At 39.6% G+C, this 17,809-nt stretch overlaps 1 pseudogene; it reads right to left on the bottom strand.

Moving 5' to 3' along the window:
* Positions 1–2,774: 2,774 nt before the first annotated feature.
* LOC113231115 overlaps positions 2,775–17,809 on the bottom strand; it is a 21,984-nt pseudogene continuing 6,949 nt past the window's right edge.

Genomic DNA, 17,809 nt, shown 5'->3' with positions numbered 1-17,809 from the left:
AACATTAAGTACTTAAACATTATACTACGATAGGTCGATTCGGAACATCAAAAAAAAGAAAGCGATGGCATTATACAGTTTGTAACACATTTTTTGTCGTAGATCCACTAAATACAAAACAAAAACCAAATTTATCTTCTCTCCTTGGTAATTTTCACCATTCTTGTACAACATGTCACTTTGACATTATAGTTTAAAAATATTTAGTAAATTAATTGAAATTCTTAAGTGTTGGTGTAATCTATTATTTAAACCATTCACATATATAGTACCTGTTGGTGAACGATTTTTCTAGAAAATCAATACCGTGAATGGGTACCCTTTAGTTTGACATATTTTTGAAAACACCAACCCTGACTAATTTTTCTTGTATGGTATCACAGAAAACTAGTGCTGCGTACCATTTAATTCGATTTTACTTCTGTAGTCGAGTCTCATGTAAATTATAGCTTTTTTTTAATATTTCCATGTCGAACGCCGCCATTTAGGTTGCCAAGTACTTCCTGTAAAGTAATCTACGTAAACCTGGAATCGCCATGTATTCTAGCGGGTTTAGGTGATAAGACTTGGGAGATGATTCGATAGATTGTCTGTGGCGTTGTTCGCGGGTAACATCTCTTAGGAGGAATTCGGCGGAAGCTTCTTTTTTCTGTTCGACACGGCTCGCAAGGTGTTCCTGATTCTGAGATCTTCTACGGTGATTTATCCCATTGGGGGCATGGTCCCCCAATGCCTTCTTTTATAAGCTAAACCAGGAATAGCCAGATGCCGTAATTATGGGTCTCCAAACCCTGTACAAATGTAAAACCCGTGCCACCGGACCGCATGGTGAGTTGACCTCTGGATTCTTTCCTTCATTAGATGCTTCGTCATTTATATCAATGTACTGTAACAATCTGTATTGTTGCAGGGTTTTTTTTCTTTTCTTTCTTATTTGTACCTTTGGTACTTGTAATTTCGAATCTCGCCATCAACTGAATGGCTGAGACTAAGCTGCTGTAACTTTTGTTCGGCTGTGCCCGACCACGTGTTATGAGCTCCACGGGTGGTCTCTATCTACTACGGGTGGGATCTACGTATAACTCCGTTACTCCTGTAGCAACTACGCTGTCTTCGCAGCGGATCTGACATGTAACTTAAATGTGCATCCGGTAAACTCCAGGTCAGTGACGTATAAATGAAGTGTCCATGTGTCTCTCATGTACTTTCATAAACTCTTAGTGCAGTGTATTAGGTCTAAGTATACTTAAAGGTAACCTTTTGTATGTAACTGATAAGGGCAGTAAACATATTCATACTCTCCCTTTGTAAACTCGGGGAAGTCAAAATACTAGTTCTCCATGCTGTACCTTTAAATTTAATTGTATTATGTAACAAAAGCAAATTTAAAAATAAAGCATTCTGGTTATTTCTACTTGAAACTTGTTTCGTTGTGTGTAAGGCGCCCTTCCTTCTCCTCGCTTATAAATTTTACACGCAGCATCGGGTCAACCAGAACTCACTGCCCAACAACCAGTCTCATGCTCACTCAAACCGACTGGAGCTGACCATTACAAGTTCATATAGCGTTATTTCTTTCCTATTTTTAGTAAGGAATTGGCTATATTGGGAAATCATTCGTTCTTTCAATCACTTTAGCAATAATACATTATTTGATTGACAGGTTTGTCATGGTACGAATACGAGTAATATTATAATAAGCTTACTTTATGCTTACATTGAAATAAGGTTGTCTTTGGAAAGGTTATGGTAGGCCCCACATCAGCCCAGGACAGGGTTGTCACAGACCGTTGTGACGGACTTCATCCGGTTCTCAGAAGACTAGTGCCTCGGGTGAGTGACACTTTTACGGGATTATTACGTTCCAATTTTGCAAGACAAGGGTGAAATTACAGGCACACGTGGCTGGAAGTTTATGTCTCAAGGTGACGGCCGCCACGGCAGTCAGTTGCATTGTCACTCAGGACATTGCAACTGCTATGAGGAGGCGTGTCGCTTAACACCAGGCGCACGACTTGTTCGTCTCGTTAATTAAGGTATCATAAACACTACTCATTCGTAAGGCAGATTCTCTGTAAATAATTAATTTAAAACCTCACGGGTTTGCTTTCAGTAAATAATGTAAACATTTGTAAATATTTACTTTTAAACTTTCGCGTTGCGTTGTACTAATATTTGGAAACGGGAATAAACGCGTTTACACAGGAATGGGTATTTTTCACACCTATCTGGTTTCCCGACGTTTCGGCCAGGTTGCACTGGCTGTGGTCACGGGCTGACTGACCAATGACGGGCCAGCGCAACCTGGCCGAATTATCGGGAAACTAGGTAGGTGTGATAAATACTTATCCGTATGTAAACGCGGTTATTCCCGTTTCCAAATGTTAATATTTGTACATATTTAAAATTAATTTTAACACGCGTCTCGCTAGGGTTTTCTTTGAGACTTGAGTAGTTGGTTTTATTATAGTTCTAAATTTGAATGGCAAATTTACATTAACAACCAAAAGCACCCCTCAAATGAATTTGTGAAGTCACGAAGACGGCTGTCAAGAGCAGCCAGTTTTCTCATGAAATTACTATTCTTCTTAAAATTAATTACATTTTCATGAATGTACTGTGACACTAGTGTAAGAACGTTAATTTTCTTTCATCTCGTTCGTTTGGATCATTTTAATGTTGTCTGTATTTTGCACCATCGTTTTTTGGAACTGATTGACTTATTTGTTATATATACATCATCATCATCATCAGCCTATCGCAGTCCTCTGCTGGACATAGGCCTCCCCCAATGTGCGCCATTTCGCCCGGTCCTCAGCTTGTCGCATCCATTTCCCGCCAGCAACCTTTCGCAGGTCGTCACTCCACTGGTCGGAGGGCGTTCTACACTACGTTTGCTGCGTCGCGGTCTCCACTCTAGAACTCGTTTTCCCCATTGGTTATCGGTTCTTCGACAGATATGGCCAGCCCACTGTCACTTCAGCTTGCTTATTGCACGAGCTATGTCGGTGACCTTAGTTCTCTGTCGGATAACCTCATTACGAATTTTATCCTTTAGAGAAACTCCGAACATATCCCGTTCCGTGGCTCGCTGAGCGACTTTAAATTGGTGGACTAGCCTTATCGTGAGTGTCCACGTCTCGGCTCCGTAAATCATAACAGGTAGGACGCACTGGTTGAAAACCTTTGTTTTCAGACTTTGTGGTACAGGTGACGAGAAGACTCGACGTAGCTTCCCAAAGGCTGCCCATCCAAGCTGAACCCTCCTCCTGGCTTCCTTCTCGAAATTGTTTCTACCTAACTGCAGAATCTGCTCGAGGTAAGTGTATTCGGAAACAACTTCAAGAAGGTGGCCATTTACGACTATGGATCTCGGGTTAATGTGATCATTGGTCATGACTTTGGTCTTGTCCAAGTTCATGTCGAGACCAATACGTCGCGAGGTGGACGCTAGGCCGTCCAGCATCTGCTGTAGTTCCTCCAGCGACTAGGACTTAGGACTATGTCATCTGCAAATCGCAAGTGTGAGATGTACTCGCCGTTTTTGTTAATGCTCATACTTTTCCAGTCCAGCGTCTTAAACATATCCTCCAATGCGGCTGTGAACAGTTTCGGGGATATGACATCCCCCTGTCTTACTCCTCTGCGTAATTGGATGGGTTTCGACTGCTGGTCCTGTACTTGGACACTCACAGTGGCGGCGTTATACAGACATCTCAGCACTTCGATGTAACGATAGTCCATTTGGCACCGCTGTAAGGATTCCAAGACAGCCCAGGTTTCGACGGAATTAAAAGCCTTCTCATAGTCCACAAAGGCTAGACACAAGGGCCGATTATACTCTTCTGACTTCTGTATAATCTGCCTCACTTTGTGTATGTGGCCTATGGTGCTGTATCCAACGACGGTATCCATCAACGTTTCAACCACGTTTTGCAGGGCCTCGTCGACGTCATCCGTGGGTTTCAATTCAACGAATCTGTGCTCGAGAAGTTTCTGAAGCTTATCGGCGCCCGCCATGATCTTGAGTGGATTAGGCCGGAGCGTGGACTTCATCAAGCGGCGTCTTTCCAGTTTGAGATCGATATTCAGAGAGCCTCGTACGAGTCGGTGATTAGATCCGGTATTAAACTTGCTGATCACGGAGACGTCTCTGAATATGTGCCGTTTATCTGCCAAGATAAACTCTCTTTATCTCATTTTTGGACACATCGTCGGGGCTTTGCCATGTCCGCTTCCTTTGAAGCTTCTTCTTAAAGAACGAGTTCATCAAGAAGAGCCCCTCCCTCTCGAGGAAGTTGATTAGCATCTGCCCCCTGTGATTCTTACTTCCATAACCATGTGGGCCTATTCGAGATTCGTTGAGACTCTGGAGTCCCACTTTAGCGTTAAAGTCCCCCATAACAACGTTGAAGTGGGCCTCTTAAGCAGCACACCCATATCTAAATATATACTATAAGATATCTAATAGAATTTAATTCGATTGAATATTTTAAGAGTTCAAATCCCCTCAAGATATCTCGAAGAAGGTTTCTAGATAATTTAAAATAAAAGTGGGCACAACTTTATTAGTAGATCATAAGAGTGCTTTGAGAAACTATCTGTAGGCGATAAGAATTTAAAGTTTTTTTCAAAACACAGTTTTGACAGCATTTTGTCTATAGCTTTATGTATAGAAAACTTTAGAATACGAAAAGATTATTTTTAACTGCTTTAGTGTTATTGATCTTGTAGAAGAACATTCACTCCTATGAAGTTTTTATGATTGTCTACAAAACGCGATGTTTCTAAGCGATTGTTTCTTTTGACAGTATTACAAAACCTTTATAAAGTTAGGAAATAGATATTTTATATAGTTAGTTTAGGAAATAGTGAGCGTATTATGCAATAAAAAATTTTTCAAAACACTAGATCAAAAAAACAATTGAAAAAATCCAATTTGTCGCAAAAAAACGTTATTCTGTATAATTATATGGAATGTGTTATATATGACTAGAAAGGTGGATAAATTCCCTATCATATAAATATAAGGAATATTTTAATGACATACCTAACTTATGTTGGAAGAAATAAAATTTTCATTACAAAATTGAGGTTATTTTTTCACGCCAACCACATTTCACACAATGATTTCACTGTATTATATTGATAGACGGCACAATACACATACACAACATTGAAGTACAGTAGTTTACGGGCTCATTTCAATTGCTTTTACTTTTCACAACACGGAATTACTTCACAATGTTTATTTATTTGTCAACAAACAAATGCCGGCCGGCTATGACCGGCCCGAGCGCGAATTACGACTATTGTAGTGTTGCCAATTTGTAGGGAATTCCCCAAATTGTGGGGAGTTTCAACTAGATAGGGGATTTTGTGGGGATTGGCGCTATGTGAGGAAAATGTGGGGATTCTAACATTTTATCATTTTGTTTAATCTATCAATTGCTGATGCATCGCTAGTTTGATCGTTACTGTTAGAAACATAGTGATGGGCTATTATTTTTCAACATCGCACATCTCTCGTATTATTAACAAGCAGCTTAAATAGACTTATTATTAAGCACTTGGTTCTGAATTGTAAAATGACCAATCGGTGCGTGTTGAGTTCGCGATTCTTTCTCCCGCTTAGGACGGTCCCCGGTATGAAGCAAAACGAAATCAGCTCTTGATAAACAAAGCCGAGCAGTTAGCACTTCCACACCACAACGCACCACTCGCCAACTTTAAATATTAAATATAGGTCGAAACTCATTGATTATTTCTAACGTTAACATAGTGTCACCAAATGCACAACAAATAATCAATTTACTTAATTTTGTAAGGCAAAGAAAAATGATTTTTTGTTCAGACTGATTACAGACTAATGTTGAATCTAAATAATATTATAATTAATATAACTGCCTCCGTGGCCGAACGGTTGAAACAAATGAATATCGTGGTAGTGAATCATCTTTCATATCTGAATTCAACTTTCACCTTAAACAAAGAAGCGACTTCGTGGTCAGTAGCGAGTGACCCCAATTTTTTTTTTAAATAAAGAAAAATTCTAATATCTTCTTAGTTACGTGAGTTGGCAAGGGGTTATTCAGCGCAAGCGCTTTGAAACCTGAGCGACGTATTCAAGCTGAATACCTGTATGACCTGCCCTCATTTACTTTGTGTTTAGTAGGTCATTTTGTACTCTGCTGTCTTTCTATCTTTTTTTCGACGACCTCGGTTGCCCAACGGTTTGCCCTGTAGGCACTGGATGAAGTGGTTCCAGATTCAATTCCCGGAAGGATCAATTTGGGGACATTAACATTTCTTAATTGTTTCTGGTCTTTGTAGTATCTAGGAGTGAATTCCATTGCTCTGGTATACAAAGTACATTTTTAATCAAATTTACGACCAGAAAATTAATAGGTGTGAAGGTAGGTTTCTTTTGCATTTTTCAACGCACACACACACACACACACACACACACACACACACACACACTCAACATAGGGAACTCACACTACACTCAAACTCACACTAGGGAAACCCTGTGTCGCGGGTGTCATGGACACACACATAGACAACCACAAATTACACCCAAACTCACGGGAGAAATAAATGTAGGTCATACAATCATTTCTCCCGGCCCGGGAATCAAACCTGGGACCTCTTCGTGGCAGTCCGGCATGGTAACCGTTCGGCCACGGAGGCAGTTAAAGTTTAGCATCAAATATGGATGAGCTGCATTCAGACATTCAAGATTATACTGATTTTCTTTTGAGCATAGTATTCATGTGGTAGCAGTAGAGAATTAAAGCCATAGGTACCTGCCGCCACAGGGATTCGAACCGTCCACCTCTCCATTTAAAAGCAACTGAGATGAATAGAATATTTTTTTCTATAATACCAAGTGACGGGACGAACAAGTCGTGCACCTGATAGTAAGCGACACGCCTGTCCATAACAGGTGCAGTGCTAATCAGAGCTTTAAATCGCTAAGATCTAAAGGGGCACTGCCACTGCGCCCGTCATACTGAGACATAAGTTGACAAGTCCCATGTGGCCGTTATTTCATCAGCTCATTTCTGCTTGGCGGCAGAAATAGTTAAGGTGGCAGTACTTCCCTGGATGAACTACTTCACTAAGTGCTCCTCTACTACTACACTAAAAAACTTTCTAATGAAATTGAAATCAAAGAGCCACAATAAGACGAACTAAGCAAGTTACTATTCAGTATTTCTGTCAGTTACCGATTATAAATTCACAACTTAGCTCTGTCCTCCCCATTAATTCGCTGGTACACAATGATTTATGGCTGTTCGAGGTTCTCAAGTGCGCCGTTTTGTTACCGTTCATTCTCAGATCGGTTACCTTTATCGATTTGTTTAGTTTGTTGATTTCTTTGACATTTGTTCTTTTAAAAATTCCTTCGATCCGGCTGGATTCGAATCAACGTCTTGCAGCAAACCGTGCCAAACGCTACGCCAACTAAGCCACGGAATGAAGTAGCGGAATTTTTGCTTTGGCTTTGTTTTTAATGACTTTTACCGTAGCGCCATCCGTGAGAAATCAATTTTTTCTTTTGCTAATACTTTTGCCATTAAACAGAAATTTCTAGGGTGTAACGATCAGGTACCGACGGATGATGTTTCTGGATGTTTCTTGCCTATTTTATTTATATCACCAAGTGCTGGGATGAATTATTTATTTATTTGTTTATTGTACAATTTGTGATAAATTGATATTGTAAATATTTCAGTGACAGTACATGAACCCTGTTGAAGTATTGCAATTTCATCAAGACTATTATTTCAATTTACTACAACAATTATTACAGTATAACAACTACACTAAATTATATTATAATAATTATATTATAATATGGTTTACAAATGGCGCACGACTTGTTCGTCCCGTCTCTTAATATCATAAAAAAAAGCTATAAACAATTCAAAGTACAGACTAGATGCAAAACAAAAATAAATTGGTAATTTTAATTTATTATATTTGTAATTAAGAAAATTATTCATACTATAATAACATTTTCCAGTTAGGAAATATTTCAATTTAACCGTAAAAGATTTATCACTTTGTTTATTTTTAAAAGTTAAATTAATATATTATTATTATCTATTACTAGTAGTGCGCGTGGAGGTAAGCGACACGCCTGTCCATAGCTGTTACAGTGACACACAAAGCTTTCGTAAAGATCTGAAAGGCACTGCCACTGTGCCCGTCATTCTAAGACATAAGTTGATAAGTCCCATGAGATTGACCCGTACCTTTAACCTTTCAAAATCGGAACGCAGTAATGCTTGCATACTGCTTGGCGGTAGAAATAGATAACGACGACCATTCCATAACGAGGACGATTCTCTTCCATCTAGTTCTGTTTACAGTTTTTCTCTGGGCAGTTGCTATGTAGAACCAGTGAAGGCTGTCACTTGATCACTCCATCGGCTAGGTGATCTCTCTTTCCTCCCGCTTTACCCAGCACAACCATTTGTCAAGGTTGTCTGATAATCGGCGAGCTATATCACCTAAATATTTCAGAATTGGACGTTGTTAAGCAAAAGGATCCAATCCACAAAATTATCAAAAAAGAGTTACAATACCAAACGGTTCCTAAAGTCTAATCTCTTAGATCAGCAAAAGAAATCCAACATATAAACATAAATAAATATCTCTGGAGTTATATGACATTATAAGTTTTGAAAATAAAACGAGAGTGAGAAACATTTTTAAACTTCAAACTGCCATATCTTGAAAGTGACTGGATGTGCATTGGATCCTTTTTGTTTAACTACGTCCAATTCTCTAATCATAATCATAATTCATTTATTTTTGAAAACACAGGTCATTCGGAAGTTGCCATGTCCAAATAAATATATACTTACTTGCAATGTGTCCGGCCGAACATTAGGCATACAAACATAATGAAAGAGAGAAAGAAACGTGTTAAAAGTGTTATTATACATTTACACGCATGCAGTTCAACAAACTAAACCAGTGCACATGTTATACACATGTGCATGCACACATGGATTTAATAAGTCAGTCAGCAATTTAGACGTTAGAGCGGTTACACACAGCGAAAATTAGCAACGATAAAACACACGCGCAATTTTAAGCAGCGATGCAAACGCGATGCAAGCGCGCGACTACATTTATAGGCGATTGCATCGATGCAATTGCGAGTTTGAATCGATGCAGTGGCGCGTTTGCATCGATGCAGTCGCCTTTTGCATGTAACCACAATAATTATAGTTATATGGTTCACTTTTAATTATAAGTCAGCGTCATCATCATCGTTATATGGATTAACATAAACTTCGCTTCTCAAATTCATACATTTCTTCGTCAAAACAAAACGAATAGTGTATAATCTATTAGGGTTCGACACCCTTCGAGGTGATCAAGCGGAACTACACAATTGATCTCCGTTCAAGGTTCATTGAACTGGTTCCGACACCATTAATTTGGTATACAGGCTCACCCTTAAATAACGGACAAAGTTAGGGGTTAATGTATGAAATTGCCGTGAAATAAAGTGTTTAGCAACAAAAACCAACCTCGCAAAAAGTCCTTCTGAATGGAAATTTCAGTTAAATAAAAATTCACAAAACCTGTCTTGGGACGCCCTGTGAAGCGTGAAAGGGAATAATTATAAAGTGATTAGAAGTCCTTTGACCGGCCTTTCATCCTTTACGGACGATAACCGCCCAGTCCGGTATACCCGGGTCACAGATATTAAAAGAAATGAAGCGCTAGCCTTATTTTTAATATTTTTATTCCATAATGCAAGAAAATTACACTTGAAATGGTTTAGTTTGTTTGTGATTTAGATTTCTATGAGCAAAATGAGTAAGAGAATCTATAAGGTTGCTAAGATATTGACAGTCAATGCGTGAGGTCGTTAAAGGATATCTGAAGGACAGGTCAATCAGTATAGTTGTAGATGGTTACTCGTCTGCTCCTCATGGTATAAATGCCGGTGTACATCAGGGATGTGTCCTCTCCGCCACTTTATTCTTGCTGCATATCAACGACCTGCTGCTGATGCCCGGTATCTTGGGGTACGCAGACGACAGCACAGTGGTAGAGAGTTATGTGCCAGATGCCCGAGATAACAGCGAAGAGATCCGGTGAAAGCGAGAGGAGTCTGAAAGCGGCTTCCGACTGGGGAGATGTTAACAGGGTCAGGTTTAATGCGGCTAAAACACAGGCGTGTCTTTTCACATCAAAACGGAGTCCCCTACACCTTTCTCCGACTTTCCGAGATGTATCCGTGCCGATGGGGGACCACCTTGAGCTACTTGGTCTGGACTTATCATCCAGCCTCAACTTTGGGCGATACATCGAGTGCTTGGCAAAAACTGCTTTACAAGGTCAGGCGGTACTTTACACCTGAACAGCTTTTAAATCTATATAAAGCACAAGTTCAACCGTGTATGGAGTATTGCTGCCACCTTTGGGACGGCTCTGCTCATTACCAATTAGATGCCTTGGACTCGGTGGAGCGAAAAGCAAAGAGACTTATTAACAATAATTCTCTTGTGGAGTCGAAGCTACAAAACCTCGACCATGGCAGAAAAGTAGCTTGTCGGTTTTCTATCGGATACATTTCGGGGAGTGTGCGCAGGAACTTTTCAATTTAGTTCCACCCTCGCCGTTCCTCCTTCGGTCGACTAGAAGGTCCGGAGAACTCCGTGATATTTCACCTATTCGCACTAAGCATCCTCCTTTCTGATGCGTACGGTAAAGGAATGGAATGCTCTACCGGCAGAGTGAACAGGCATTTTTTAGGCAAACGCGTCCCATCGTCGTTCACATCGTCGCTTAACATCAGGTGTCATTGTGGTCAAGCGTGTGTTAGCAGTGATATTATTATACGAATACAAATCGCAAAAGAGTCGTCAGTTCTTCAGGACAGAGCCATTCATAATATAAGATCAAACGAACTTCTCAAGTGAAGTTCGATCGTTATCATATGAATCGTTTCATTTGAAGACATAATATATACCACGTAGCCCCTTAAACCTACAGGTGACGTCTGCACGTATTTTAAAGTCTCTCATTGACTAAATTTGATTTCCATTTAGTTTTCTTAACTCCCGCTACGGGGCGTACCGAGTAGTAAAGCGAGGGACCGTCTACTTATCGCTCATTCTTTTTAGAGCAAAGAGCAAAATATCTTTATTAAAAAATCAGCTTTTAACCTAGGGTGGGTGGGTAATTAACTATATCTTCAAATGAAGCGATTCATATAATAACGATCTAACTTCACTTGAGAAGATCGTTTGATCTTATATTATATTTCATCGCTTCATTTTTCAGATATAATATATACTACGTAGAGTTTTAGAGTGGAAAGTTTTGAAGGAAATTAGTATCAGTTTCATTTTTTCGTGATCATAACATATTTACAGTAATTTATTACAGTAACTTATACTTGTAAAAAAAAAGAAAAAACAACAATTATTCATTAATTATTGGTAGACAGGAAGACGGATCTTGCAAAATTACCGTCATCAATTATGGCTCTATTATAAAAACGCGCAAAAGTATTAGGCCCGCCTCTAAGGTCCAGCCCGCCGTTTTGCGGATGGTGTCAACGCTGAGGCCCGTACAGCGCGCGGTAGAGGTGGCTGTATGCCGCGTGCGACATCTCTTGACTTTCGGATCGTGAAAAAGTACAACAAGGGGCTCTCACCTGGTAAGGTTCACTCAAAAAAGGTATGGAAAGACCAGTTCGTATCCAATCTAAAACAACAACATTTGTTGTGACACGTAACCAGCAATGTATAAAGTTGCTGATTCTGCCTGCATGTACCTGGGTTACTGGGTTGTCGGTGCACGAGACTTGCTCGCGGTCGATGGCTTCTTTGCCGTCGGCGGCTGGTTTGAATTCACGTACGGCCGGCGATTCTGCGCTGGTGGCGTCCGTGACCCTCCTCGGCCGCCTCGGTACGTGTGGTAACGAGGTGGGGCATTCCAGTTACCCGAAGTAGATGCTCTGTTACCGGCCGAATGCGATACGTAAGATGCTTGGGCGGATTATTGGGCTTCCTGATCTGCTGACCCTGTTTTCGATAGCTTTGGCAGCCTTAATCTTATCAGATAATTTGTTGCCAAATAATGTTTCGTCACGCTCGGTGCTTGAATGACATGTAGAAAGTTTTTATCCCGATTCGATGTTATTAACGTAATACGATTGTGCGTAAATAAAGCGTGCAGATCCGATAGGATACGGCATGCATTGCTTAGGTGTTGTATTGCTTCTTTCTTATTGTCCCCTTTTAAGAGTAAATCAAGAGTTTTATTGATAACAGTTATGCCTGAGCCGAGTTGTTGCTGTTGGGACATTAGTCCTTTGTCCCTGGAACTGCGGCAGAAATTTCAGGGTTCAGTTTAGGTGATTGCAGCAGTCGGCAGTTGTCGGGAATTAAATATTCTTTTAGAATTTTCTCTTTTTTTTCTTTGGACATACCTTTTCGGAGTAAAGGTAGCCATAAAGTGGCTAAATTCTCATGAATTTTAGCTCCACACTCAAGGGTATCACAGGTGGACTCACCTAGTGCTTCTATCAAATCCGGATCCAATTCTGGTTCTGGTGCAGTGCTTAGGACTGCGGAGGGCTCGTCTAACTCTTGGGTCGTGGAGTCCGATACGGGGGTAACGGGTTCCGGCTCCAACGGCTCTGAACCCTGATCCTGTATTTCCACATTGTCATCTGAAATTAAAATGTTATTAAACGCGTTGATTAGAAGCCAAAAAACAGAACAGTCTTTGAATTTGTGCTCCACAACAGGTTCTTATCGGTATTTGATTCGATACTCCACATCGGGATTTTATCGGTTTTAATTGAATCAATACTCTACATGGGATTTTATCGATATTTGGTTCGATACTCAGCATCGGGATTTTATCGAAATGGGTAAAAAAATTACACAAAAATTTTTACACTCATATAAAAATGACACACTTTTTAACCGACTTCAAAAAGGTGGAGGTCCTCAATTCCAATTCGACTTGATGTTCTTTTTTTTCTTTTTTTTTGTATGTATGTTACGCCATAACTCCGGTATTTGTGAACCGATTTTCATGATTCTTTTTTTGTTGGAAAGGGAGTACTTCCATAGTGGTCCCATTTCATTTTGAAGAAAATTATACACCTCGGAGAGTGGCTGTTCACGCATGAAGATTAATTTTTATAAATAGCGCCTAACTTTAATTTAGGAGCAATTACTTTAATAATTGATTTTGCTATTTCTCCAACTCAAGGCGTTTTTCTCTCAATATACTTTGAGTAGTGAGAACCCAGTGAGCATATAAACAAAACATCATTGTGAGAACCTATTTTTATTATCTCCAGTGTCAAGTCCTGTATAGTGGCGAACTAGGGGATATTTCAATAAAACTTAGCAAATAGACGTAATTCCACGTACTTTTGAGGTCGGTTTTTTTAGTACTCTGTACTGAGATTATATTATATATTGCCAATATAGTGTTAACAAATGCCTACCTTCGTTCTCGGAAGAATCACTGAGTATCACACGCACTCGGCAACGTGTTTCGCTTTTATTTTCACGTAATCTCTTTATTTTCTTCTCGTAGTATTAGATTTTATCTACGGCACTACGTTTGGGCGTAATTGCTTTTAAAAAAGTAACCGTTTTTTCGTTATTTTATTATTAAGTAAGTTCATGTAGAGCCGTCACCGTGCACAAAAAAGGAATGAGCGCTAAATAGACGGTGCCCCGCTTTACGGCTCGGCACGCCCCGTAGCGGGAGTTAAGAGAACTAAATGGAACTCAAATTTAGTCATTGAGAGACTTTAAAATAAGTGCAGACGTCACTTGTAGGTTTAAGGGACTACGTAGTATATATTATATCTGAAAAATGAAGCGATGAAATATAATTGACGTAAACGTGATGCTTCCCAAGTTTCTGGCCACTTTGCCCTTCGATTTATTTACCCTTGTCTCGCGCTGATGGTGTGTCTAAAGTTTTTATTTCCAGTCGACGTCTTCACTGTCGGCTATGGAACCTTCTGGGTCTTGTGAGTAAATTGTTATGTGACACAGACCGGTCAATTACTAACTTTTGCCAAAATAACTTTTAAACGTCTTTATTTCAATACAATCTCTAACCTACTAGGTAAGTAAAAAAATATGACTCAGTGATTGTTGAGCACTATAAGTGTGAGGCTAGACAAGTGTAATTTTGTGAGTCGCGTAGATTGAGTTGCGTAGTTTGCGCTGCATTCGGTTTAATATAAAAGTACGGTTTGTTTCAGACGACGGCGCAAAATGAGTTATCTACCGACTCACGGGCGTAATGACGACTGACTTTCGGTCGCATCGTGTGACGGGCTGGCGCGGGTGGAGGTGGGGGTGAGGGAAGGGGTCACTTTGGTATAAACGCTTAAAAAGCAACTGTATAAAATACGTTCGTCTGGCGCTTTAACCGAATCTGTTAGAGCGTCTGGTCTAGGCTCACCCTAATTGTCCGAAGTCAACTCAATAAACCAAATCATAAAGTATTAGTGGTACGGAGTTCGTTATAAGTTATAGTTAAGTTTAATCAAGGTCTACTTTCCGTATATATTTTTTGTTTCTTGCATTGGTATTTCAGAAATAAGAAGACTGTAGATCTTAAAACTTTTGTGGTCATTCTTAATGAAGCTGCTGTCGTCTGCAGTTAACCAGTCAACCCGTGACCATGTAACCGTTCCGAAATATTTGAAAAATACGAGTAATGTACTAATAAACCTGTAATTAGTGATAATAATTAAGAGGAGGAATCTTTGAAACCCTCTTGGAAATGGAATATATCGAGATTGGAGGACCTTGGTGTTAAGAATATTGACTACTAACTGCAGTAGCGTAACCTCTAGTGAACCTTCGACGCTAGGTTCCACTACGCCACCCGGTTCTGAGTCGACTCCTGACAGCACTAATACTTAGGTCCATTAGTCGTTTTGGAGCTCATTTACACTCTTTTCGCAGCACGATTCTCAAAGTCAAATTCAAATCATTTATTCCATAGGTAAAATGTTTACACTTGAAAACGTCATTTTTTAGACTACTGCTCGTTCACTACTCTGATCTCCTTGAGAAGAATGAGCAAGAAACTCTAGGGATTGCTCTTTTCAAATAAACCTAAATGCTATGGAATACAGTTTTAATCATAATTTTGTGGAATCTAGACTCTTGTTGTCTTTCCATACTTCTGTGTCTAAAACATACTCTTCAATTTTGTAATATGACTTTTTAAATAAAATACTTTTAGTATAAATTTTAAACTTAGAAAATGATAATCTTAATATATTCTCCGGAATCTTATTGTAAAAACGTATACAGTTCCCCGTAAAAGAGTTGTTTACCTTAGTTAAACGAAATCGTGGTATCATGAGTTTGGACTTAGTTCTAAGGTTAATATTATGGATATCTTCTTTCTCTACAAAATATTTGAGTAAACGTGATGATGCCACAGTCCAGATACCAGTCTCCTTCCAAATCCGAGAACCTGAACGGTACACAAGAACGCGCTGTCCCACCAAATTCTCTCAATCTACTATCTTTGGTACGTATAAAAATACCTCCTTGGATTCCTCATTTAATGGGATTCAATGAAGAGTTTGTTGGACGAAACGACCGACAGGACGAAACTTTTTAATGGTATCTAGTGACGCAACGAACAAGCCGTGGGCTTCACTCAAAGTTTTCAAATCGCAAAGAGCTGAGGGACACTGGTACTCCCCTTCACATTGAAACATAAACTTGATAAGTTACAAGTGCCTGTAGTTTCGGTAGTACCCTGACCCTTCTAAGCCGGAATGCTGAAACTGGTAAGGCGGTAGTACTTCTCTTACTTCATTACTAGTACTTAGTAATGGCATTAAAAGTAACAAATTCCTGAGATACCTTTTTAATCTGCCATCAAAACAATCGTAAAAATATGAGCAATAAAACAAATATAAACGCAAAGGAAAATTTTCGCAGATAAAAAAAATTATAAAGAAAACAAATCCGTGAAGTATTTCAATGCTTCTAACATCGACGTCGTTGGGTACACCCGGCTCAACTCGGATGATTTGGTCGGCCGGGAACTTTGCTCGATTAATAGAAATTCAATTTGTGTTGGACGGACGCCTTTGCGCACCCCGCAAAAAGTTAGCTTTGGCGGTTGTACGTAAATGACTGTGGTCCCCAAATTTATACCATACTGTCAGAATAGCCTCTACTCTCCGTGTTTATGTCATAATCCAATATATATTTCTCGCCCTCAACAATAAAGTGGTGCAAAAACTGACAAAATAAATAAGCTAACAACTCGGCAAGAATAATTCAAAGAGTTTTTACCAGGCCGTGTGTTCATCACATTCGGGCCACCACTGTGCCAGGGTTAATATAAGGTAGAAACGATTGAGTCGTTGGTTGGTACATGACTGATTACATTTTGGTTGAGAAACTTATTTATATTTACTTGGTACGTGCGCCTTTATGTTGATTTATAGTATATCATCACTTTGCTTGTTCCAAGACGTGACTGAATATCGGAAGAGGGTTTGACGTTCTGGCAGGCCTGGTGGCCGCTACAAGCTTAAACTCGACAGTTCTACAGTAAATTGCTTTGGTTGTAACATCAGATCAAAGTAATCATATTGTTGTTAGGTCATCGGATTTCCATAATAACAGCGTCCTGCTGCGCTAGACCCTTCGGCGAGAGACGCGAGCGTCTGTCTGGTCTGGGTATGATTAGAGATGTAACCAAACAAGTTGTTGCCTGTCCGAAAGTCAGCCGCACCCCGCTTCGATAAGATAAAAATAAGATAAATGTATTTTAATAAAGATTACTTTCATCTTTAGTCATTTTATTTTGTGTGTGCAGTTTGTACACTTAATTATGTTATAATAACGTGGTTTTTATATAAATGACGAGCCCATAGAAAAATAATGAAAATAATTTTTATCTCAAAAATAGAGAAAAATAAATATATTAACTGGCTGTACTTGACAGTCGTCGCCACAAAGTCTAGTTAACTATAACTCTAACTGCCTCTGTGTGAACGATTACCATGTTGGGCTGACACGCAGAGGTCTCGGGTTCGATTCCTGGGCGGGGAAAAATGTTTGTATGTCCTAGATTCTCTTTGGGTGTAATTTGTGACTGTCTATGTCCATGGCACCCGCGATACAGGGTCTTCCTAGTGCGAGACTATGAGTGTATGCGTTATTATTATTATTATTACTAATGGATGTCCATTGTACACTTTCGTCTCTCCCATGGCCTAAGAGATCAATTTTCAATTTTTGGGATTAGGGACTCAGGACTGATTGTTGTTCGGTGCATCTTAATGAGTGATAATAGAGGTAGTGTGGGCTGTAGTGGTAACACACTGCCTAACTATTGCATGCTAACTTGACCGCGTACTATTGGCAGGTTTGAACTACATGGACCGAAATCAAGTAAATGCGTGTACGTTTGCGGAATTACACACCTGACATAAGATTCTACTTCGTCCTTTTCCATTTGCATGAACTTTCTGATAATGCTGCATGTATTTAAAATTACAGCCTGTATAATCATTGTTATTATATTTATTCTAGACTCTCGCCTCTCCCAAGGCCTAAAAGATTTATTTTGAATTTCTAAATGGGAGAGGTGATATTCCCCGACAATGGCATTTTATTATTGAGTGTGCGGTTTGTAAACTTAATTATGTTTTTCTTTTATTATCATTATTATGGGGAATCCTTCGATGCATTCGCGCGTTTGTATCGATGCATTCGCGTGTTTGTATCGATGCATTCGCGCGTTT

The sequence above is a fragment of the Hyposmocoma kahamanoa genome, unplaced genomic scaffold, assembly GCF_003589595.1.
Source record: "Hyposmocoma kahamanoa isolate Upper Pololo Valley unplaced genomic scaffold, ASM358959v1 64, whole genome shotgun sequence".
NCBI lineage: Eukaryota > Metazoa > Arthropoda > Insecta > Lepidoptera > Cosmopterigidae > Hyposmocoma > Hyposmocoma kahamanoa.
This window is presented reverse-complemented; position numbering and strand designations above follow the sequence as displayed.